We start from the raw sequence: 17,222 nt of genomic DNA, 5'->3' as shown, positions 1-17,222 counted from the left end.
TGTAAATTCCCTGCTAGGTCCTGACCACCATACAGTAGTTTCCTGGTGTAACGTGTAAATGTGTCCCCCTGCTAGATCCTGGTCGTGCTAGATCCTGGTCGTGCCATGCACAGGCCATGCTGAAGTAGTTTCCTGGTGTAACGTGTAAATGTGTCCCCCTGCTAGGTCCTGGTTGTGCCATGCTCAGGCCATGCTGAAGTAGTTTCCTGGTGTAACGTGTAAATGTGTCCCCCTGCTAGGTCCTGGTCGTGCCATGCTCAGGCCATGCTGAAGTAGTTTCCTGGTGTAACGTGTAAATGTGTCCCCCTGCTAGGTCCTGGTCGTGCCATGCTCAGGCCATGCTGAAGTAGTTTCCTGGTGTAACGTGTAAATGTGTCCCCTGCTAGGTCCTGGTCGTGCCATGCTCAGGCCATGCTGAAGTAGTTTCCTGGTGTAACGTGTCAATGTGTCCCCCTGCCAGGTCCTGGTCGTGCCATGCTCAGGCCATGCTGAAGTAGTTTCCTGGTGTAACGTGTAAATGTGTCCCCCTGCCAGGTCCTGGTCGTGCCATGCTCAGGCCATGCTGAAGTAGTTTCCTGGTGTAACGTGTAAATGTGTCCCCCTGCCAGGTCCTGGTCGTGCCATGCTCAGGCCATGCTGAAGTAGTTTCCTGGTGTAACGTGTAAATGTGTCCCCCTGCTAGGTCCTGGTCGTGCCATGCTGAAGTAGTTTCCTGGTGTAACGTGTAAATGTGTCCCCCTGCTAGGTCCTGGTCGTGCCATGCTCAGGCCATGCTGAAGTAGTTTCCTGGTGTAACGTGTAAATGTGTCCCCCTGCCAGGTCCTGGTCGTGCCATGCTGAAGTAGTTTCCTGGTGTAACGTGTAAATGTGTCCCCCTGCTAGGTCCTGGTCGTGCCATGCTCAGGCCATGCTGAAGTAGTTTCCTGGTGTAACGTGTAAATGTGTCCCCCTGCCAGGTCCTGGTCGTGCCATGCTGGCCATGCTGAAGTAGTTTCCTGGTGTAACGTGTAAATGTGTCCCCCTGCTAGGTCCTGGTTGTGCCATGCTCAGGCCATGCTGAAGTAGTTTCCTGGTGTAACGTGTAAATGTGTCCCCCTGCCAGGTCCTGGTCGTGCCATGCTCAGGCCATGCTGAAGTAGTTTCCTGGTGTAACGTGTAAATGTGTCCCCCTGCTAGGTCCTGGTCGTGCCATGCTCAGGCCATGCTGAAGTAGTTTCCTGGTGTAACGTGTAAATGTGTCCCCCTGCCAGGTCCTGGTCGTGCCATGCTCAGGCCATGCTGAAGTAGTTTCCTGGTGTAACGTGTAAATGTGTCCCCCTGCCAGGTCCTGGTCGTGCCATGCTCAGGCCATGCTGAAGTAGTTTCCTGGTGTAACGTGTAAATGTGTCCCCTGCCAGGTCCTGGTCGTGCCATGCTCAGGCCATGCTGAAGTAGTTTCCTGGTGTAACGTGTAAATGTGTCCCCCTGCCAGGTCCTGGTCGTGCCATGCTCAGGCCATGCTGAAGTAGTTTCCTGGTGTAACGTGTAAATGTGTCCCCCTGCCAGGTCCTGGTCGTGCCATGCTCAGGCCATGCTGAAGGAGTTTCCTGGTGTAACGTGTAAATGTGTCCCCCTGCCAGGTCCTGGTCGTGCCATGCTCAGGCCATGCTGAAGTAGTTTCCTGGTGTAACGTGTTAATGTGTCCCCCTGCCAGGTCCTGGTCGTGCCATGCTCAGGCCATGCTGAAGTAGTTTCCTGGTGTAACGTGTAAATGTGTCCCCCTGCCAGGTCCTGGTCGTGCCATGCTCAGGCCATGCTGAAGTAGTTTCCTGGTGTAACGTGTAAATGTGTCCCCCTGCCAGGTCCTGGTCGTGCCATGCTCAGGCCATGCTGAAGTAGTTTCCTGGTGTAACGTGTAAATGTGTCCCCCTGCCAGGTCCTGGTCGTGCCATGCTCAGGCCATGCTGAAGTAGTTTCCTGGTGTAACGTGTAAATGTGTCCCCCTGCCAGGTCCTGGTCGTGCCATGCTCAGGCCATGCTGAAGTAGTTTCCTGGTGTAACGTGTAAATGTGTCCCCCTGCTAGGTCCTGGTCGTGCCATGCTCAGGCCATGCTGAAGTAGTTTCCTGGTGTAACGTGTAAATGTGTCCCCCTGCCAGGTCCTGGTCGTGCCATGCTCAGGCCATGCTGAAGTAGTTTCCTGGTGTAACGTGTAAATGTGTCCCCCTGCCAGGTCCTGGTCGTGCCATGCTCAGGCCATGCTGAAGATCATCAACTATAAGGACGACGAGAAGTCGTTCAGCCGCAGAATCAGCCACCTCTTCTTCCACAAGGAGAACGACTGGGGCTTCTCTAACTTCATGTCCTGGAGCGTGAGGACCACACACACACACACACACACACACACACACCGGGATACACACACACACACACACACACACACACACACACACCGGGATACACACACACACACCGGGATACACTGGTGTGTGTATATATACGTACAGACACAGACCACATCATTGACCTCCGCTGTGTATATAGACACAGACAACATGATTGACCTCCGCTGTGTGTATAGACGTACAGACAACATGGTTGACCTCCGCTGTGTGTATTGACGTACAGACAACATGGTTGACCTCCGCTGTGTGTATAGACGTACAGACAACATGGTTGACCTCCGCTGTGTGTATTGACGTACAGACAACATGGTTGACCTCCGCTGTGTGTATAGACGTACAGACAACATGGTTGACCTCCGCTGTGTGTATAGACGTACAGACAACATGGTTGACCTCCGCTGTGTGTATAGACAGACAACATCATTGACCTCCGCTGTGTGTATAGACGTACAGACAACATGATTGACCTCCGCTGTGTGTATAGACGTACAGACAACATGGTTGACCTCCGCTGTGTGTATAGACGTACAGACAACATGATTGACCTCCGTTGTGTGTATAGACACAGACAACATGATTGACCTCCGCTGTGTGTATAGACACAGACAACATAATTGACCTCCGCTGTGTGTATAGACAGACAACATGATTGACCTCCGCTGTGTGTATAGACAGACAACATCATTGACCTCCGCTGTGTGTATAGACAGACAACATCATTGACCTCCGCTGTGTGTATAGACACAGACAACATGATTGACCTCCGCTGTGTGTATAGACACAGACAACATAATGACCTCCGCTGTGTGTATAGACACAGAGAACATGATTGACCTCCGCTGTGTGTATATAGACACAGACAACATAATGACCTCCGCTGTGTGTATAGACACAGAGAACATGATTGACCTCCGCTGTGTGTATATAGACACAGACAACATGATTGACCTCCGCTGTGTGTATAGACACAGACAACATGATTGACCTCCGCTGTGTGTACAGACACAGACAACATGATTGACCTCCGCTGTGTTTATAGACGTACAGACAACATAATGACCTCCGCTGTGTGTATAGACAGACAACATAATGACCTCCGCTGTGTGTATAGACAGACAACATCATTGACCTCCGCTGTGTGTATAGACGTACAGACAACATAATGACCTCCACTGTGTGTATAGACACAGACAACATCATTGACCTCCACTGTGTGTATAGACACTGACAACATGATTGACCTCCGCTGTGTGTATAGACACAGACAACATGATTGACCTCCGCTGTGTGTATAGACAACATAATGACCTCCGCTGTGTGTATAGACGTACAGACAACATGATTGACCTCCGCTGTGTGTATAGACAACATAATGACCTCCGCTGTGTGTATAGACGTACAGACAACATGATTGACCTCCGCTGTGTGTATAGACAGACAACATGATTGACCTCCGCTGTGTTTTCAGGATGTGACTGATCCAGAGAGAGGCTTTGTGGAGGATGATCAAGTCTCCTTTGAAGTCTACGTGCAGGCAGACGCTCCTCACGGAGTGGCGTGAGTCTTGGTTCCTCACTTCTCTCCTTCCCGCTATCTCTCTCTCTCCTTCCCTCTTCTCTCTCACCTTCCCTCTTTCCCGCTATCTCTCTCTCTGGAGTTACCCACCCCTGGGTTAGAGCAGGGCTGTCCAACCCTCTTCCTGGAGTTACCCACCCCTGGGTTAGAGCAGGGCTGTCCAACCCTCTTCCTGGAGTTACCCACCCCTGGGTTAGAGCAGGGCTGTCCAACTCTCTTCCTGGAGTTACCCACCCCTGGGTTAGAGCAGGGCTGTCCAACCCTCTTCCTGGAGTTACCCACCCCTGGGTTAGAGCAGGGCTGTCCAACCCTCTTCCTGGAGTTACCCACCCCTGGGTTAGAGCAGGGCTGTCTAACCCTCTTCCTGGAGTTACCCACCCCTGGGTTAGAGCAGGGCTGTCCAACCCTCTTCCTGGTGTTACCCACCCCTGGGTTAGAGCAGGGCTGTCCAACCCTCTTCCTGGAGTTACCCACCCCTGGGTTAGAGCAGGGCTGTCCAACCCTCTTCCTGGAGTTACCCACCCCTGGGTTAGAGCAGGGCTGTCCAACCCTCTTCGTGGAGTTACCTACCCCTGGTTTAGAGCAGGGCTGTCCAACCCTCTTCCTGGAGTTACCTACCCCTGGTTTAGAGCAGGGCTCTCCTGTGTGTGTGTATGTGTGTGTGTGTAGTTGTGTTAACCCCTTGCTCTCCTGTGTGTGTGTGTTGTTGGGTTAACCCCTTGCTCTCCTGTGTGTGTGTGTGTGTGTAGTTGGGTTAACCCCTTGCTGTCCTGTGTGTGTGTGTGTAGTTGGGCTAACCCCTTGCTCTCCTGTGTGTGTGTGTAGTTGGGTTAACCCCTTGCTCTCCTGTGTGTGTGTGTGTAGTTGGGTTAACCCCTTGCTCTCCTGTGTGTAGTTGGGTTAACCCCTTGCTCTCCTGTGTGTGTGTGTGTAGTTGGGTTAACCCCTTGCTCTCCTGTGTGTTGTTGGGTTAACCCCTTGCTCTCCTGTGTGTGTGTGTAGTTGGGTTAACCCCCTTGCTCTCCTGTGTGTGTGTGTAGTTGGGTTAACCCCTTGCTCTCCTGTGTGTGTGTGTGTAGTTGGGTTAACCCCTTGCTCTCCTGTGTGTGTGTGTAGTTGGGTTAACCCCTTGCTCTCCTGTGTGTGTGTGTGTAGTTGGGTTAACCCCTTGCTCTCCTGTGTGTAGTTGGGTTAACCCCTTGCTCTCCTGTGTGTAGTTGGGTTAACCCCTTGCTCTCCTGTGTGTGTGTGTGTGTAGTTGGGTTAACCCCTTGCTGTCCTGTGTGTGTGTGTGTAGTTGGGCTAACCCCTTGCTCTCCTGTGTGTGTGTGTAGTTGGGCTAACCCCTTGCTCTCCGGTGTGTGTGTGTAGTTGGGTTAACCCCTTGCTCTCCTGTGTGTGTGTGTGTGTGTGTAGTTGGGTTAACCCCTTGCTCTCCTGTGTGTAGTTGGGTTAACCCCTTGCTCTCCTGTGTGTAGTTGGGTTAACCCCTTGCTCTCCTGTGTGTGTGCAGGTGGGACTCCAAGAAACACACCGGCTACGTGGGTCTGAAGAACCAGGGAGCGACATGTTATATGAACAGCCTCCTACAGACCCTGTTCTTCACCAACCAGCTGCGGAGGGTCAGTGAGACGACTAACTACCGCTCTGTCATACTACGCTCAAGTGTGTTTAACACCACTCTCCTCTGTGCCTACCAGGCGGTGTATATGATGTCTATACAGTGAGATGACTCTTGAGAGAGTGTGTTTGTGTGTCTAACCCCCCCTCTCTCCCTCTCTCTACCAGGCGGTGTTCATGTTGCCTACAGAGAGTGGTTGTGTGTCAACCCCCCCCCCCCCTCTCTCTCTCATGTACCAGGCGGTGTACATGATGCCTACAGAGAGAGAGTGTTAGTGAGTCTAACCCCCTTCTCTCTCTCTCTCCTGTACCAGGCGGTGTACATGATGCCTACAGAGGGAGACGACTCGTCTAAGAGCGTTCCGCTGGCTCTACAGAGGGTTTTCTATGAGCTGCAACACAGCGACAAGCCCGTCGGCACCAAGAAACTCACCAAGTCCTTTGGGTAGGCGCCAGGACCCCTCAGCTAGCAACGCTGCAGGACAAATGAGATGACCGATCGATTGATCGATTAATGAGACTGGAAGGGACTACCTGATTATGTCTGAGAAACGCCTGTTTTCATTTTCCGTTGCTAAATGTTTTGCTACGGTTGGGCTCTGAGTAGTGACGACAGTGAAGGACCCTGGTGATACGTCACATTGTCCTGATTGAGTGATGCTTTGCATCGTGGTCCGTTATGGGTCAGTGATTAAACATGGTGACATTGTGACAGTGGTTGACTGAGAATGTGTTTAACATGGTTACATTGTGACAGTAGTTGACTGTGAATGTGTTGTTTATAACATGGTTACATTGTGACAGTAGTTGACTGTGAATGTGTTGTTTATAACATGGTTACATTGTGACAGTAGTTGACTGTGAATGTGTTTATAACATGGTTACATTGTGACAGTAGTTGTTTATAACATGGTGACATTGTGACAGTGGTTGACTGTGAATGTGTTTAACATGGTTACATTGTGACAGTAGTTGACTGTGAATGTGTTGTTTATAACATGGTTACATTGTGACAGTAGTTGACTGTGAATGTGTTGTTTATAACATGGTTACATTGTGACAGTAGTTGACTGTGAATGTGTTTAACATGGTTACATTGTGACAGTAGTTGACTGTGAATGTGTTTATAACATGGTTACATTGTGACAGTAGTTGACTGTGAATGTGTTTAACATGGTTACATTGTGACAGTAGTTGACTGTGAATGTGTTTAACATGGTTACATTGTGACAGTAGTTGACTGTGAATGTGTTTATAACATGGTTACATTGTGACAGTAGTTGACTGTGAATGTGTATAACATGGTTACATTGTGACAGTGGTTGACTGTGAATGTGTTTATAACATGGTTACATTGTGACAGTGGTTGACTGTGAATGTGTTTAACATGGTTACATTGTGACAGTAGTTGACTGTGAATGTGTTTAACATGGTTACATTGTGACAGTAGTTGACTGTGAATGTGTTGTTTATAACATGGTGACATTGTGACAGTAGTTGACTGTGAATGTGTATAACATGGTTACATTGTGACAGTGGTTGACTGTGAATGTGTTTATAACATGGTTACATTGTGACAGTAGTTGACTGTGAATGTGTTTAACATGGTTACATTGTGACAGTAGTTGACTGTGAATGTGTTTAACATGGTTACATTGTGACAGTAGTTGACTGTGAATGTGTTTAACATGGTTACATTGTGACAGTGGTTGACTGTGAATGTGTTTAACATGGTTACATTGTGACAGTGGTTGACTGTGAATGTGTTTAACATGGTTACATTGTGACAGTAGGTGACTGTATGTGTTTATAACATGGTTACATTGTGACAGTAGTTGACTGTGAATGTGTTTAACATGGTTACATTGTGACAGTAGTTGACTGTGAATGTGTTTATAACATGGTTACATTGTGACAGTAGTTGACTGTGAATGTGTTTAACATGGTTACATTGTGACAGTAGTTGACTGTGAATGTGTTTAACATGGTTACATTGTGACAGTAGTTGACTGTGAATGTGTTTATAACATGGTTACATTGTGACAGTAGTTGACTGTGAATGTGTATAACATGGTTACATTGTGACAGTGGTTGACTGTGAATGTGTTTATAACATGGTTACATTGTGACAGTAGTTGACTGTGAATGTGTTTAACATGGTTACATTGTGACAGTAGTTGACTGTGAATGTGTTTAACATGGTTACATTGTGACAGTAGTTGACTGTGAATGTGTATAACATGGTTACATTGTGACAGTGGTTGACTGTGAATGTGTTTATAACATGGTTACATTGTGACAGTAGTTGACTGTGAATGTGTTTATAACATGGTTACATTGTGACAGTAGTTGACTGTGAATGTGTTTAACATGGTTACATTGTGACAGTAGTTGACTGTGAATGTGTTGTTTATAACATGGTTACATTGTGACAGTAGTTGACTGTGAATGTGTTTAACATGGTTACATTGTGACAGTGGTTGACTGTGAATGTGTTTAACATGGTTACGTTGTGACAGTAGTTGACTGTGAATGTGTTTATAACATGGTTACGTTGTGACAGTAGTTGACTGTGAATGTGTTGTTTATAACATGGTTACGTTGTGACAGTAGTTGACTGTGAATGTGTTTAACATGGTTACATTGTGACAGTAGTTGACTGTGAATGTGTTTAACATGGTTACATTGTGACAGTAGTTGACTGTGAATGTGTTATTTATAACACGGTTACATTGTGACAGTAGGTGACTGGATGTGTTGTTTGTAACATGGTTACATTGTGACAGTGGTTGACTGTGAATGTGTTTACCATGGTTACATTGTGACAGTAGTTGACTGTGAATGTGTTGTTTTTAACATGGTTACATTGTGACAGTGGTTGACTGTGAATGTGTTTAACATGGTTACATTGTGACAGTAGTTGACTGTGAATGTGTTTAACATGGTTACATTGTGACAGTAGTTGACTGGATGTGTTTAACATGGTTACATTGTGACAGTGGCTGACTTTGAATGTGTTTAACATGGTTACATTGTGACAGTGGTTGACTTTGAATGTGTTTAACATGGTTACATTGACAGTAGTTGACTGTGAATGTGTTTAACATGGTTACATTGTGACAGTAGTTGACTGGATGTGTTGTTTGTAACATGGTTACATTGTGACAGTGGTTGACTTTGAATGTGTTTAACATGATTACATTGTGACAGTAGTTGACTGTGAATGTGTTTAACATGGTTACATTGTGACAGTAGTTGACTGAATGTGTTTAACATGGTGACATTGTGACAGTAGTTGACTGTGAATGTGTTTAACATGGTTACATTGTGACAGTGGTTGACTGTGAATGTGTTGTTTAACATGGTTACATTGTGACAGTAGTTGACAGTGAATGTGTTTAACATGGTTACATTGTGACAGTAGTTGACAGTGAATGTGTTTAACATGGTTACATTGTGACAGTAGTTGACTGTGAATGTGTTTAACATGGTTACATTGTGACAGTAGTTGACTGTGAATGTGTTTAACATGGTTACATTGTGACAGTAGTTGACTGGATGTGTTGTTTATAACATGGTTACATTGTGACAGTTGTTGACTGTGAATGTGTTTATAACATGGTTACATTGTGACAGTAGTTGACTGTGAATGTGTTGTTTATAACATGGTTACATTGTGACAGTAGTTGACTGTGAATGTGTTGTTTATAACATGGTTACATTGTGACAGTAGTTGACTGGATGTGTTGTTTATAACATGGTTACATTGTGACAGTGGTTGACTTTGAATGTGTTTAACATGGTTACATTGTGACAGTAGTTGACTGTGAATGTGTTTAACATGGTTACATTGTGACAGTAGTTGACTGTGAATGTGTTTAACATGGTTACATTGTGACAGTAGTTGACTGTGAATGTGTTTAACATGGTTACATTGTGACAGTAGTTGACTGTGAATGTCTTGTTTAAAACATGGTGCTATTGTGACAGTAGTTGACAGATTGTGAATGTGTTGTTTTCTGTGTAGGTGGGAGACATTAGACAGCTTCATGCAACACGACGTTCAGGAGCTCTGCAGAGTGGTGAGTCGTTGTTCTGTGTGTGTGTTCGTTCAATAGTGTGTGTGTGTATTCATGGCTCTGAATTTAATAATGTTTGTTGCACCACACAAAATTTAGGAGCACCAGACCAGATCTGAAGTTTTGTTTGTGTTTATTTGTCTTTAGGTTTTGTATACCAGCTGAATACCAGCTGATTTTGTATACCAGCTGATTTCACAGCGGTTTAGATGGTACAATTATTCTCTACACTGTACATTGCTTGATTTGGTCACAAACTGAAATTAGGCGAGCTGTTTGAATTTTAACCACCAGGAAATGATGGAGCGATTTCTGCATATTGCACCTTTAAATTGATTAAGATACAGCCTATTTTGGGCCTATATGAATTCTAGCTTATTTTCAACCTCAGGTTGAGATCTAGAAACTAATATGTAACATTGTAAATACATTAGTTTATTATAAAAGTTTAAAAAGTTGATGGAAAAATACATGCCATTGCAATTAACAAATAATATGTGGAAAATGAGAGAGTTTCTGCGTTGTGTAAAAGCACAATTTTCCTATTTGATAAGCGTTCCATTGAAAATGGCACACTGTCTCTTTAAGAAAAAGTCTGGTTTGATGATGACATGCAAGATAAGATGTCTGTCATTACTATGATCCTTGATCTCCTGAAGAAGCTTTACCTGTCTGTCTGAGTCCCCAGATGTCTGGATAGACTAAAGTTACCAGGTTACTAACTGGCTAGCCAATGACCTAACATGACTGAACATCATGTAAAGTTACCAGGTTACTAACTAGCTAGCCAATGACCTAACGTGACTGAACGTCGCGTAAACAAATGATTAACGATGTCGATGCGCAAGTCGTTTTGGGACGGTCCGTGACGTGGTTCATGAATGTTAAATGCGGGTTCTCGGCAATCCGCTATAGGAAGATTAAAATGCTGCTGGTCAGATCTATTGACTTGGTTGGGTTTGAACCAGGGTTAGAACCAATATGTTTTCACTATAGTAATGGGTCAGATCTATTGACTTGGTTGGGTTTGAACCAGGGTTAGAACCAAGATGTTTTCACGATTCTTTGGGGCGGCAGGGTAGCCAAGTGGTTAGAGCATTGGACTAGTAACCGAAAGGTTGCAAGTTCAAATCCCCGAGCTGACGAGGTACAAATCTGTCGTTCTGCCCCTGAACAGCCAGGAACCCACTGTTCCTTTGTCGTCATTGAAAATAAGAATTTGTTCTTAACTGACTTGCCTAGTTAAATAAAGGTAAAATAAACATGTTCTCATGTTCTGAGCAAGGAACTGAAACGTTAGCTTTCTTATATGGCACATATTGCACTTTTACTTTCTTCTCCAACACTTTGTTTTTGCATTATTTAAACCAAATTGATCATGTTTCATTATTTATTTATTTGAGGCTAAATTTTATTTATGTTTTATATTAAGTCAAAATAAGTGTTCAATCAGTATTGTTGTAATTGTCATTATTACAAATGTAAAAAAAAAATACATTAAATGGCATCCATAAGTCTAAATATTCCTGTTGCACCTTCAATGTTATGTCATAATTACGTACAATTCTGGGCAATTAGTTCACAACGACTGCTGCATATACCATGACTGTGTTGCAAGGGAAGTGACACAATTTCCCTAGTTAAAAGAAATTAATGTTGGCAGGCAATATTAACTAAATATGCAGGTTTAAAAATATATACCTGTGTGTTGATTTTAAGAAAGGCATTGATGTTTATGGTTAGCTACACGTTGGAGCAACGACGGCCCTTTTTCACGAATGCGCACCGCATCGATTATATGCAACGCAGGACACGCTAGATAAACGAGTAATATCATCAACCCTGTGTAGTTAACTAGTGATTATGATTGATTGTTTTTTATAAGATAAGTTGCTAGCTAGCATTAAACTTATCTTGGCTTCTTACTGCATTCGTGTAACAGGCAGGCTCCTCGTGGAGTGCAATGTAAGGCAGGTGGTTAGAGCGTTGGACGAGTTAAAAACCTCTCTGAGATACGTGGGACCCGCCAACAGCCAGTGAAAGTGCAGGGCGCCAAATTCCAAATAACAAATCTCATTAAAATTCCTCAAGCATACAAGTATCTTACACCGTTTTAAAGATAACATTCTCGTTAATCCAGCCACAGTGTCTGATTTTCAAAAATGCTTTACAGCGAAAGCACCACAAACTATTATGTTAGGTCACCACCAAGTCTCAGAAAAATCCAGCCATTTTTTTTCAGCAAAAGAGAGGAGTCACAAAAAGAACAAATAGAGAGAATGAATCACTAACCTTTGATCTTCATCAGATGACACTCATAGGACTTCATGTTACACAATACATGTGTGTTTTGTTCATTAAAGTGCATATTTATGTCAAAAAAATCTCATTTTACATGTGAGGGAGTGTGTTACGTTCAGTAGTTCTAAAACCATGCATTGATTTTGCAGAGAGCCACATCAAGTTACAGAAATACTCATCATAAATGTTGATGAAAATACACGTATTACACATGGAATTAGAGACTAAACACTCTCAATAGACTACATGTCATATTCAACACTATATAAACACTCTCAATAGGCTACATGTCATATTAAACACTCTCAATAGGCTACATGTCATATTCAACACTATATAAACACTCTCAATAGGCTACATGTCATGTTAAACACTCTCAATAGGCTACATGTCATATTCAACACTATATAAACACTCTCAATAGGCTACATGTCATATTCAACACTATATAAACACTCTCAATAGGCTACATGTCATATTCAACACTCTCAATAGACTACATGTCATATTCAACACTATATAAACACTCTCAATAGGCTACATGTCATATTCAACACTATATAAACACTCTCAATAGGCTACATGTCATATTCAACACTATATAAACACTCTCAATAGGCTACATGTCATATTCAACACTATATAAACACTCTCAATAGGCTACATGTCATATTAAACAGCATATAAACACTCTCAATAGGCTACATGTCATATTCAACACTATATAAACACTCTCAATAGGCTACATGTCATATTAAACAGCATATAAACACTCTCAATAGGCTACATGTCATATTCAACACTATATAAACACTCTCAATAGGCTACATGTCATATTCAACACTATATAAACACTCTCAATAGACTACATGTCATATTCAACACTATATAAACACTCTCAATAGGCTACATGTCATATTCAACACTATATAAACACTCTCAATAGGCTACATGTCATATTCAACACTATATAAACACTCTCAATAGACTACATGTCATATTCAACACTATATAAACACTCTCAATAGACTACATGTCATATTCAACACTATATAAACACTCTCAATAGACTACATGTCATATTCAACACTATATAAACACTCTCAATAGACTACATGTCATATTCAACACTATATAAACACTCTCAATAGACTACATGTCATATTCAACACTATATAAACACTCTCAATAGACTACATGTCATATTCAACACTATATAAACACTCTCAATAGGCTACATGTCATGTTAAACACTCTCAATAGGCTACATGTCATATTCAACACTATATAAACACTCTCAATAGGCTACATGTCATATTCAACACTATATAAACACTCTCAATAGGCTACATGTCATGTTAAACAGCATATAAACACTCTCAATAGACTACATGTCATGTTAAACAGCATGTAAACACTCTCAATAGACTACATGTCATGTTAAACAGCATATAAACACTCTCAATAGACTACATGTCATGTTAAACACTATATAAACACTCTCAATAGACTACATGTCATATTCAACACTATATAAACACTCTCAATAGGCTACATGTCATATTCAACACTATATAAACACTCTCAATAGGCTACATGTCATATTCAACACTATATAAACACTCTCAATAGACTACATGTCATATTAAACACTATATAAACACTCTCAATAGGCTACATGTCATATTCAACACTATATAAACACTCTCAATAGGCTACATGTCATATTAAACACTATATAAACACTCTCAATAGACTACATGTCATATTCAACACTATATAAACACTCTCAATAGGCTACATGTCATGTTAAACACTATATAAACACTCTCAATAGACTACATGTCATATTCAACACTATATAAACACTCTCAATAGGCTACATGTCATATTAAACACTATATAAACACTCTCAATAGGCTACATGTCATATTCAACACTATATAAACACTCTCAATAGGCTACATGTCATATTCAACACTATATAAACACTCTCAATAGACTACATGTCATATTCAACACTATATAAACACTCTCAATAGGCTACATGTCATATTCAACACTATATAAACACTCTCAATAGACTACATGTCATATTCAACACTATATAAACACTCTCAATAGACTACATGTCATATTCAACACTATATAAACACTCTCAATAGGCTACATGTCATATTCAACACTATATAAACACTCTCAATAGGCTACATGTCATATTCAACACTATATAAACACTCTCAATAGACTACATGTCATATTCAACACTATATAAACACTCTCAATAGGCTACATGTCATATTCAACACTATATAAACACTCTCAATAGGCTACATGTCATGTTCAACACTATATAAACACTCTCAATAGACTACATGTCATATTCAACACTATATAAACACTCTCAATAGACTACATGTCATATTCAACACTATATAAACACTCTCAATAGACTACATGTCATATTCAACACTATATAAACACTCTCAATAGACTACATGTCATATTCAACACTATATAAACACTCTCAATAGGCTACATGTCATATTCAACACTATATAAACACTCTCAATAGGCTACATGTCATATTCAACACTATATAAACACTCTCAATAGGCTACATGTCATATTCAACACTATATAAACACTCTCAATAGGCTACATGTCATATTCAACACTATATAAACACTCTCAATAGACTACATGTCATATTCAACACTATATAAACACTCTCAATAGGCTACATGTCATATTCAACACTATATAAACACTCTCAATAGACTACATGTCATATTCAACACTATATAAACACTCTCAATAGACTACATGTCATATTCAACACTATATAAACACTCTCAATAGACTACATGTCATATTAAACACTATATAAACACTCTCAATAGGCTACATGTCATATTCAACACTATATAAACACTCTCAATAGGCTACATGTCATGTTAAACACTATATAAACACTCTCAATAGACTACATGTCATATTCAACACTATATAAACACTCTCAATAGGCTACATGTCATATTCAACACTATATAAACACTCTCAATAGGCTACATGTCATATTCAACACTATATAAACACTCTCAATAGGCTACATGTCATATTCAACACTATATAAACACTCTCAATAGACTACATGTCATATTCAACACTATATAAACACTCTCAATAGGCTACATGTCATATTCAACACTATATAAACACTCTCAATAGACTACATGTCATATTCAACACTATATAAACACTCTCAATAGGCTACATGTCATATTCAACACTATATAAACACTCTCAATAGGCTACATGTCATGTTCAACACTATATAAACACTCTCAATAGACTACATGTCATATTCAACACTATATAAACACTCTCAATAGACTACATGTCATATTCAACACTATATAAACACTCTCAATAGACTACATGTCATATTCAACACTATATAAACACTCTCAATAGGCTACATGTCATATTCAACACTATATAAACACTCTCAATAGGCTACATGTCATATTCAACACTATATAAACACTCTCAATAGGCTACATGTCATATTCAACACTATATAAACACTCTCAATAGGCTACATGTCATATTCAACACTATATAAACACTCTCAATAGGCTACATGTCATATTCAACACTATATAAACACTCTCAATAGGCTACATGTCATATTCAACACTATATAAACACTCTCAATAGGCTACATGTCATATTCAACACTATATAAACACTCTCAATAGACTACATGTCATATTCAACACTATATAAACACTCTCAATAGACTACATGTCATATTCAACACTATATAAACACTCTCAATAGGCTACATGTCATATTCAACACTATATAAACACTCTCAATAGACTACATGTCATATTCAACACTATATAAACACTCTCAATAGACTACATGTCATATTCAACACTATATAAACACTCTCAATAGGCTACATGTCATATTCAACACTATATAAACACTCTCAATAGGCTACATGTCATATTCAACACTATATAAACACTCTCAATAGGCTACATGTCATATTCAACACTATATAAACACTCTCAATAGGCTACATGTCATATTCAACACTATATAAACACTCTCAATAGACTACATGTCATATTCAACACTATATAAACACTCTCAATAGACTACATGTCATATTCAACACTATATAAACACTCTCAATAGACTACATGTCATATTCAACACTATATAAACACTCTCAATAGACTACATGTCATATTCAACACTATATAAACACTCTCAATAGACTACATGTCATATTCAACACTATATAAACACTCTCAATAGACTACATGTCATATTCAACACTATATAAACACTCTCAATAGACTACATGTCATATTCAACACTATATAAACACTCTCAATAGGCTACATGTCATATTCAACACTATATAAACACTCTCAATAGGCTACATGTCATATTCAACACTATATAAACACTCTCAATAGGCTACATGTCATATTCAACACTATATAAACACTCTCAATAGACTACATGTCATATTCAACACTATATAAACACTCTCAATAGACTACATGTCATGTTAAACACTATAGACTACATGTCATATTCAACACTATATAAACACTCTCAATAGACTACATGTCATATTCAACACTATAAACACTAAACACATGTCTCAATAGGCTACATGTCATATTCAACACTATATAAACACTCTCAATAGACTACATGTCATATTCAACACTATATAAACACTCTCAATAGGCTACATGTCATATTCAACACTATATAAACACTCTCAATAGACTACATGTCATATTCAACACTATATAAACACTCTCAATAGACTACATGTCATATTAAACACTCTCAATAGGCTACATGTCATATTAAACACTCTCAATAGGCTACATGTCATATTAAACACTATATAAACACTCTCAATAGACTACATGTCATATTCAACACTATATAAACACTCTCAATAGACTACATGTCATATTCAACACTATATAAACACTCTCAATAGACTACATGTCATATTCAACACTATATAAACACTCTCTATAGGCTACATGTCATATTCAACACTATATAAACACTCTCTATAGGCTACATGTCATATTCAACACTATATAAACACTCTCAATAGACTACATGTCATATTCAACACTATATAAACACTCTCTATAGGCTACATGTCATATTCAACACTATATAAACACTCTCTATAGGCTACATGTCAT

General features: G+C 40.5%; 1 pseudogene; it reads left to right on the top strand.

The window, feature by feature from the left end:
* Positions 1-17,222, top strand: part of LOC135536971 (ubiquitin carboxyl-terminal hydrolase 7-like) — a 104,958-nt pseudogene that overhangs the window by 13,170 nt on the left and 74,566 nt on the right.

The sequence above is a fragment of the Oncorhynchus masou genome, unplaced genomic scaffold (genome assembly GCF_036934945.1).
Source record: "Oncorhynchus masou masou isolate Uvic2021 unplaced genomic scaffold, UVic_Omas_1.1 unplaced_scaffold_690, whole genome shotgun sequence".
Taxonomy (NCBI): Eukaryota; Metazoa; Chordata; class Actinopteri; order Salmoniformes; family Salmonidae; genus Oncorhynchus; species Oncorhynchus masou.
This window is presented reverse-complemented; position numbering and strand designations above follow the sequence as displayed.